Below are 9,291 nucleotides of genomic sequence, written 5' to 3' on the forward strand. Positions count from 1 at the left end.
ATGGTCAAGCCCAGAAGCTTGTCAAAACTTGAGGCCTCCTGAAGACGAGAGCCATTCATTTCAATTGATGACAAATGTGGATTAGAATGTTGATGATGTAAAGAGAGAAGCTTGGTTTTAGATGCATTAAAAGTAACCAGCCACTCCTTTCCCCATTGTACTACGTGCTCAAGATCAGAGGAGAGAGAATTGGAGAGAACATGCTCGTTTACTGTCTTAGATGTGGTACCATAAATGGTAGTGTCGTCAGCATAAATGTCTACAAATGATGTAAGGATGTGATTTGGAAGATCATTAATGTAGATCAGGAAAAGAGTTGGGCCCAGGATGGATCCCTGAGGGACACCGGCATTAATACTGTGAGCTTCTGATTTTTGCCCCTCAACTACTACTCTTATAAACCTATCAGAAAGAAATGATTTAATAATTGAGAAGACTTTTCCACCTATACCATAGCTAGCGATCTTATGAAGTAAACCTTTATGCCATACCCTATCAAAGGCTTTAGATATGTCAAGAGCAATTGCCCTAGAAAGATTGCCACTGTCGAGAGATTTGCTAATCCTATGCGATATAACTGTAAGGACATCTGCTGTAGATCTAGCAGAACGGAAACCATATTGAGTGTCACTAAGAAGGTTATTTTTGTTGAGATGGTTGATTACTTCTGTATTTAATACAGATTCTAGCAACTTACTCATGACGCACAGGAGACTTATTGGCCTGTACTGAGAGGGGGATGAGCGATCACCTGAATTCTTAAATACAGGGCATACTGATGAGATTTTCCAGGGAGATGGGAAACTATTCTCCTTAAGACAACGTTTAAACAGTTTTGTAAGTATGGGCGCTAGTTCAGGTTGAAGTTTTTTGAGTACTATAATTGGAATACCATCAGGGCCAGTTGCTTTACTGGAATCAAGGTTTTTGATTAGCTTGGCAACATCACGTACAGATATACGTATATCACATAGCGTGTTTTCTGATACAAGAGGAAATATTGGGGGTTGGCGGTCTTGGTCGCAAAGGGTAGAATTAGCTGCAAAGTACTTGACAAAGAGTTTGGCTTTGTCTGATGCTGACGAGATTACCTCAGGTCCATTGATAATAGTTGGGATGGAGCACACGCTTCTGTTCAGGATTCTGTTTGCTATTTGCCAAAACTGGTGGGAACCAAGCCGCTGCTCAGCTACTTTGGATTTAACAGATTGAGCATACAACTCTCTTGCGTTCCTTATTACTTTCTTACAATGGTTGCTGGCAGTCCTGAAAACGGCTTTAGTTTCCATACATCTATTACGTTTGAAGCAGTGGAAAAAATGATTTCTGTGCGCAATGGCAGCAGCACATTCTGGAGAGAACCATGGCTGGCTGTTAGGTTTTTGCTGAAACTTTTTAGAGGGTATGAAATGGTCAATACCTACAATTAACCATTCAGTTAGGTCTAATACTATAGACCTATACTTTCGATTCTTAACTTTCATTTAATATTCTGTGTCCTACTCTGACCCATCAGCTTCCAGTCATTTCTAGTTTGTCTAATCGCTAAGTTATCTGTTCTCAAATTCGGGCTTTATTATCAAACAATGAGATATGTATGTAGTATTGTTGTCATATTTTCGCTGATGATTCTCTTTCCTATTTGAAGTGCAGGAACAAGTCTATAATTTGAGTCGCCTCATCTCTTCGCCTTCTTTGCAATATATTTCTCACAGTCGTGATGTGGCTAGTCTCAATCTTTTTTCATAAATGCTATTATAATATATGTTCCACATAATTGGCTGAATAGCAGGTATAAAAGGTTATTGCGGTGTCTTTTCTAACATATTCCGAGTTGAGTAGACGCAAAAATGAACATAATTATTCCCGGCTTCCTTTGTTCCTGCTCGTTTGACTCGTTAGTCTAGTAGTCTCCATCAATTTGCTGTTTTGATACCTCATTTGTATACATTATCCTATTATTCCAGTAAGTCCATTCCAAGAACTGCAAACTTGTGGTACTCACTGTTTTCCTCATACATATAAAATTTTGTCAAGATAAAGGTCAATAGGAATCTTCTATCTTTGCGATATTTTTTGTTCTTGTTAGCTCCTTACATAAAGTAGCTTCACGCCGTGCCCGAAATGTTTTCCATAAAAAATACAAGCCTCCTTCCACACTAGGTCCGAATAATCCTAGCAGTGATGTTAATTGAACAGCAGCTCCACACTTTCTAAAGATCTGAAATAAAGATCTTAAAACGTATATAATACGCAGGACTGAATTTAAATAGATAGTTTGAGTAGTGGACATTATTAAGTCATAGCGTTAGCAGAAAAAAAAAAGATTAAAACATATCAATGTCTGCGAAATACAGAATTCATGATTTGATGGGTGTCGGAGACAGTTTACTGTCACATCTTTGATGACATTTGTATTAGTTGAAAGATAACAACAATTGTGTCTGATATTCATCTGAAATTTATTAGATAATAAATAGGAAAAGAACCACGAATGTCAGTAATAAACCAATCAAACATGAAACGAGTACAAAAAGAACGACTGAAGAGTTGCACATGAGATTAAATGTATACATCTCTCTTTATATAAAGGATGTGTATATGTTTATATATTTTTATGTATAGATTCATTCCTAAACTAATGTATGGATATATTGTGGAACGTAGCTAATAAGCATTAAGGTAGATAATCTGGAGGTATATATCGCTTAATTAAGATTCAGGCTAAGATAACGGCGAAGGAATGAAGCATTTCATGAAAATTTAGATAACTCTAAATTTTCTGAAAGTTTTACATTAGACATGAATTAATAAATATTCTTTAATTCTCAGTTTTTAAGCATTTTCAAAAGTTCTAGGAATATTAACATGGCAGAAACTACAATTTCAAATGCTTTTTAGTTTCTTTAAAATTGGACTCATAGCCTTTAAACACCAATTAAGAAAATGTTCGTATATTTTAATTTCTCTTTAAGTTCCTTAAAGCTTTCGAGTTAATACATTTACATAATCATATAATGGATTTTGATTAAAACAAAAATAAGCATTTTAAACATAAGGGTTAGTAGCAATATATTCTTATATTAATCTTGACAAAGAGACATAAAAGTGATGCAAACTGTTGTGTTTGAGTAATACATTTTAATTGTCCGTAGAAGAGAGTAATATTCTTGTATTATATATATATATATATATATATATATATATATATACTTTGGGATTAGAACAGGAGTCTAAAGAGCAGAGTATATTTTAATGTATTAGTGTATTCAATAATGCAATTAAAATAAAAGAAAAGAAAACAGTGCTTGTTGTAATGTAGAAGCATTCTTTTAAAAATCCTTCCTTGAGAAAACAGACTGCTTTATCTAAACATATATGGTGACCCGGTGATAGAAATAACCCTTTCAATTTAAAATGGGAAAAAGTAAGATCTTATAAAGCATATATACCGGGGGACAGATTCTGTGCACTTTATAGATATGAAGCCCTTAAGATTTTAAAATATAATGAATATAGAACCATTCTCTTGAATTTAAAAGACGAACTTTTTTCCGGGTGCATTCATAAACGTTGGTTTAGATTTGATAAATTTAAGCCACCATAAATCATAAAATTATTTTATTACTAATCTATCTTAAAATTTATAATTTATAAATTAATAACTATTATTATTATTATTATTATTATTATTATTATTATTATTATTATTATTATTATTATCATTATTATTATTATTACTATTATTATTATTATTATTATTATTATTATTATTATTATCTGATATTTCACCATTATGTTCTATTTTATTTTATTTTATTATCTATTACACTTTGAATTTATATCTTACTATTTTATTAATGTAAGTCCTATAAATATTATAATTACTATTATATTTAAAAAAATATTATTTTTATTTAATCACTTTCAAGAGGATTCATTCATTATTTAAAAACTCAAATATTAAATAATCAGTGTTTATCTCCCTTTGAACATGCAAATAATTCATTTTTCTTTTTGAATAAAATTATCTCCACAGTAATTGCAATTCTTTAGCTAATTTTAAATGTAACGTCACTAACGATTTTAACTGTTAATATTGTTCCATACCGTCCCTTTGAAAATTTGTATATCAACATTTTCAAGCATGCAAAAAATAAATTTTACCATCCCAAATGAATGCATTGACAATGATATGTACGAATTTTAGAAAGGCGAACCATTGCAAGGTATTTATATTTTGTTAAAATATTTAAAATTTAGATTTCTTAACCTTACCCTTCAACCAGATTCTATCTTATTTTATTTTATTTTTTATTTATCCTACATTGTTCATCAAAAAAGTAACTATTTTCCTTTATATTTTAAATATTTTCCAGATACATATGCCTTACTTATTTTGGTGTGTTTAGTTAAAAACCCACCACCCAATATTTTTGCTTAAAAACTGTATGATAAAATTATTGTCCAAGACTCAATGTCTATCGCAATAAAAACATTGTTTCCGAAACGATCGTACAATTTATTGATTTTGTTTGTTTTTTCTAATGGAATCGATTTTTAATTTTTAATTTTAATTATAAATTATCAATCATCTTACTTAATATATGTATATATATAATACAAGATTATATATATGATATATATATGATATATATATATATATATATGATATATATATATTACAGGTAGAAAGAATATATATATATATATAAATATTACAGGTAGAAAGAATAATTATGTTTCAACAAAGGTCGTTGATAGAGAGCAAATAATATTTTATTATTCTTTATGTAAATACAGTTATATCTTGCTACGATATGCAGACCGTTTCAATCATATTTGATTTCATCAGGCAAGAAAACATTAAAATACAAAACAGACCTTTTCAAATGTTAACGAGAGATAAAAAGCCCTGGCATTTTCTCTCCTCAAAATTTGAAAGGAGTGGAACCTTTTTAAATGTTTGTATTTTTGTTTTTCTTGCCTGCTGAAATTAAATATGATTGCAACGGTCTGCACATCGTAGCAACTGTATACATACCACATTATATATATATACTAAATCACATTTAAATAATGAGTGGGAAAGATAATATGTTTTCAGTATCTTAAGTAAAGGTGAACTTTAATGGAATATTCGAATATCTAGGGATCTCATATGGAGTAAAAGTGCTAGTCTCAGAAAGTGGTTTCCTTGATTTTCGAAGTAAAATGGAAAATACACACACACACACACACACACACATATATATATTAATTACAATTTTAAAAATACTTCAGACCAATTTCATTTTAATTTCTATTGTAGAAGTTCTTTTATTTTTGACAATAAGTTTAGTTGGATTTAAAAAAATAAACTCACTTCTTAAAGACTCGTTTTCACTTATTTGATTAATTTTCTGCCCTGAATGAAGCAGATGCCAACCAAAAACTATCTGAATTGATTGTGATAAAAGAAAAATCTGATCCGTCTGACCTGGATAATTTTTCACCTCTTTTTGGTCATTTTGGTCCGATTAAAACAACATTACCCGAAATATCTTTGTCTATTGATCTACGTAAGTAGCTTTTTTTACAGCCTGCTCCATCACAGGTATCTTTTTTTATTTCTTTCACACACACACACACTCTCTCTCACACTCTCTCTCTTGCTAGCACATACATACACACACACTTTAATTTCCCTCTCTCTCACACACTATCTCCCCCCTCTCTGTCAATTTCTCCATCCTTCATCAGCAACACAACGCCCTGCCATCTCCTCCTACGGCCATCCTCTCACCAGTAGGCATTAATAGCAGTATACAGACTGGTTATAATTATAGTAAAAAGGAAATGATGAAGAGTTGCACAGCGGGGACAGGACGTAAAGTGCAGGGGTGGGGAGTGGAAGTTCGGGGAGGAGTAGATAGGAGGCTGAGGTGGGAAGAGAATTCGCATTTTGATATCCATCATTATCCTTAGATCATTCGACCGATAAAAGCAGTCATTATTTTCATTTTGAATCAGTAAATTTTCACAGTAGTAGAGTCAGGTAGGCTGGGCAGGTGATCAAGTGACACCAAGTTTCTACTTGTAGATCTGTTTTTATCAGTTGACACTGGATATTTGCAAATGCGTTGCATCAAGGTCTGAGAATGTGTGATGTAAGTGTAAAGTTGCACTCAACTATTTTCCGATGACAAACACCGCTAATCCCCTATTGTCATAAGATGTTTGTTAACGTTACATTTAAATTTGCGCATGTTAGTGCGGTCGGGGAAACGGGATGCAAATACCAAAAGGCGAGTATTCTGAATAAATGAGGTGTTAAAGTAAGACATTTTGCAGGCTTGTTAGAACCTCTACACTGAAGAGGCGGAATTTTGCTGCTAGTCAGATTTGTCGAGTTTATTTACATTGAGTGAGTATAAATGAAGTAAATTGGCGGCATCACATTTGGTAGAAGTATTTGTAAAATAAGTATTTGTAAAATAAGTATTTGTAAAATAAGTATTTGTAAAATAAGCACACGGATGTATAATTGTTACGAAGGGAGGGGGAGTTTTGTAGACAGTGATCGATTTATTAGGTCAACATCATCATATCGAATAAATCCAAAACTTCTATTGTTGACATATTTTTGTAGTAAACATTCCTTCTAGAAAAACATGGGGTACTTACGGGATGGACCACGAGAAGGTTCTCAACACTATAAGTGATTTGTGTGGAATGAACTGGGTTCGAGATTAAAGGTCGTCAGTCTGTGTCATTAATCACCGGCACCTCTCGACATTAGGTTAACGATTATTGTTTTATCCTTGCCAAAGGAGAGATTCGTGATGGCTGCTACAGCATTGTCGTGGCAACAATACTCTATAGATGAGCAAATGATGGCAGGTGTAAAAGTGAATTCTCGGCTAGAGGAAACTATTCTTCTTTGCAGCAGACTTGGCACTATATTCAATGTATTTATTTCAATCCACATGCCTGTAAATATATTGCATGGAAAGTGTGAGATATACTGGGTTTTCTAAAAGTCTTCAACTCCTAATGTCTGCCTAACTATGAATGGTAATAAAACGAAAATGGTGCCATTTTAAAGCTAAATGCAATAAGTTTTTCATAATTTTGCTATTGATTTTTTCATTTATTTTCAGATTTTGTAATGACGTCCACTCAACCAGAAAACCTTTTGTGTGCTTGAATTTGCAAAAACTGAACCATGGACATTTGTTCAACGTGCATTTCGCACAAAAGATCTCACACTCAGCGATTTTTTATTATTTTTTGTGGAGATTTGTGAAAGGACTGATATATGTGTCTCCCATTTCAAGAGACGTGGATTTCACAAAAAAGATCTCAACCCTGCGATTTTTTCTGTGAGAATTTGTGAAAGAACTGGTCACTATGCCTCTCATTCCAAGAGATGGGGATGAGCCGAAGGCTCGAATAAAAGAGACTGTTGCAACCATTGATAACGCAATGTTGGGACGTGTTTGGCAAAAATTAGACTATCGGCTTGATATGTGTCGTGTAACCAATGGTGTTCACATTAAAAATATTCCATGAAGAAGTTAGGATTACAAGCTTTCCAAATATTTCAAATACATTTTCATATCCTTAATAGTTCTGCAGATATTCAGCGTCAAAATGTGCCCAAGACTTTTGGAACAGCCCAGCAGGTAACGACGTTAGAAAGATAAATAAGATTAAGGCTGAAGCGCTAAGCATAATGGTTTCGATTCCAGCGGATGGTATCCAAGTCTTACTTTTTATAAGTTGTGAAATCATTATTTTATATTAGATAATAATCAATAGAGATTGGCTCTATTATAATAAATATGACCTGTTAACCTCTCAATTCTTTGCTCGGGCCACGTTTCTAAGGTTCAGCCCAGCTCGTTAGACTTGCTATTCTTTCTTATAAACGTATGACATATAGCTCCTGCATACGACTTAAAGTAAACATTTACTTGCCCATTCATTGGAAGCATCTATACCTCGGAGGGTTGACCTAAACCTCAAGTAATTTTCATTGGTTACTTTCTTTAATGTAACAAAGACTTTTCTCTTTTATGTACAGTAGATCTTCTTCCACCTTTCAGTGTAAGTAAATGTTTAGAACGACCATGCTATCCGATGACAAAACCCGCTTTGATGCTTTTGTACTCTGATGGTATTTATGATGTGATTATTTAAGTAACCTACACGTGATTTTTTTCTATAATCGCTTTATAACTCAAGATCTTGCATTCAATTTCCATAAGTATATATTTCATTTAATTCGAACGTAGTTTTCTGTTTAACGGATTCTTCATAATAAGTAGAATGATCAACATCGTCTCAAAACCTCAGCATAAATTCCCTTAAACATGTGTTTTAATATTAAAAAAAAACCCTGAAAATCACTAATCTACATACCTATAAAATTGAGTGCTTTTTGTCGCTCTGACATTGATATAAGAAGCCTACATTTTCTATTTAAAATTATTAAAACGGATGTCTTAATATACTCAGTCGTGGATATGCGAACGAATACATAAAGCTTAACTAATTTGCACATTTATTTGAAAACCGAGCGTTAATAAATTAGTTATTTATTTTGCATGGATTCTATTCGATAATTCGTTTAATTTCACTATGACGTTGAATTCTATTAATGCATAGTTTCTACATTCTGCATAATTACGTATAATTTAAGATGAAAACGTTCTAGCACATAGAAATAGTTTATATATGTCTATATATATCAAAGTTCCCTTGTCGGTGTGCGTACGAGAAGCTACTACCAAACTTGACTCCGAATATTTGATCTACAGTGTAAAAATTTTATATATAGGGTCTTTGGACCTGTAGCATATTTTCAATTTGGTTTTTAGCCGACAATATTTGTTGCTAAAGGGTCAAAAGTAAGAATAAATCAGTTGATCTTGGCAGGATAAATCAGATAAAACATTTATCCTGCTGTTACTTTTGTGCATGCGCAGAATTAAACATTCATAACACAAAGTCGCATAATTTTGAACCTATCGTATCAATCCATCTGTAGCTCAGCCAGAAACGACGCTGGAGAAAAAAACGACTATTTCGGCTAAAGCGGATGGTAACGAACTCATAATTTTTTACAAGTTTTGAAATCATTACTATATATTAGCTAATAATCGATAAATAATTCGCTCTATAATAATAAATAAGGAATCTGCATGAATTAAAATAATATTTATGCGTATTTCACGATCTAAAAAATGAAAATTGGAAAACGTTTAAATTGATGCATATTTGTTCCCGAAGAGAGGCAGTCTATCA

This window comes from Euprymna scolopes, chromosome 7, assembly GCF_053919585.1.
Source record: "Euprymna scolopes isolate OS-2025 chromosome 7, ASM5391958v1, whole genome shotgun sequence".
Classification (NCBI taxonomy): domain Eukaryota; kingdom Metazoa; phylum Mollusca; class Cephalopoda; order Sepiida; family Sepiolidae; genus Euprymna; species Euprymna scolopes.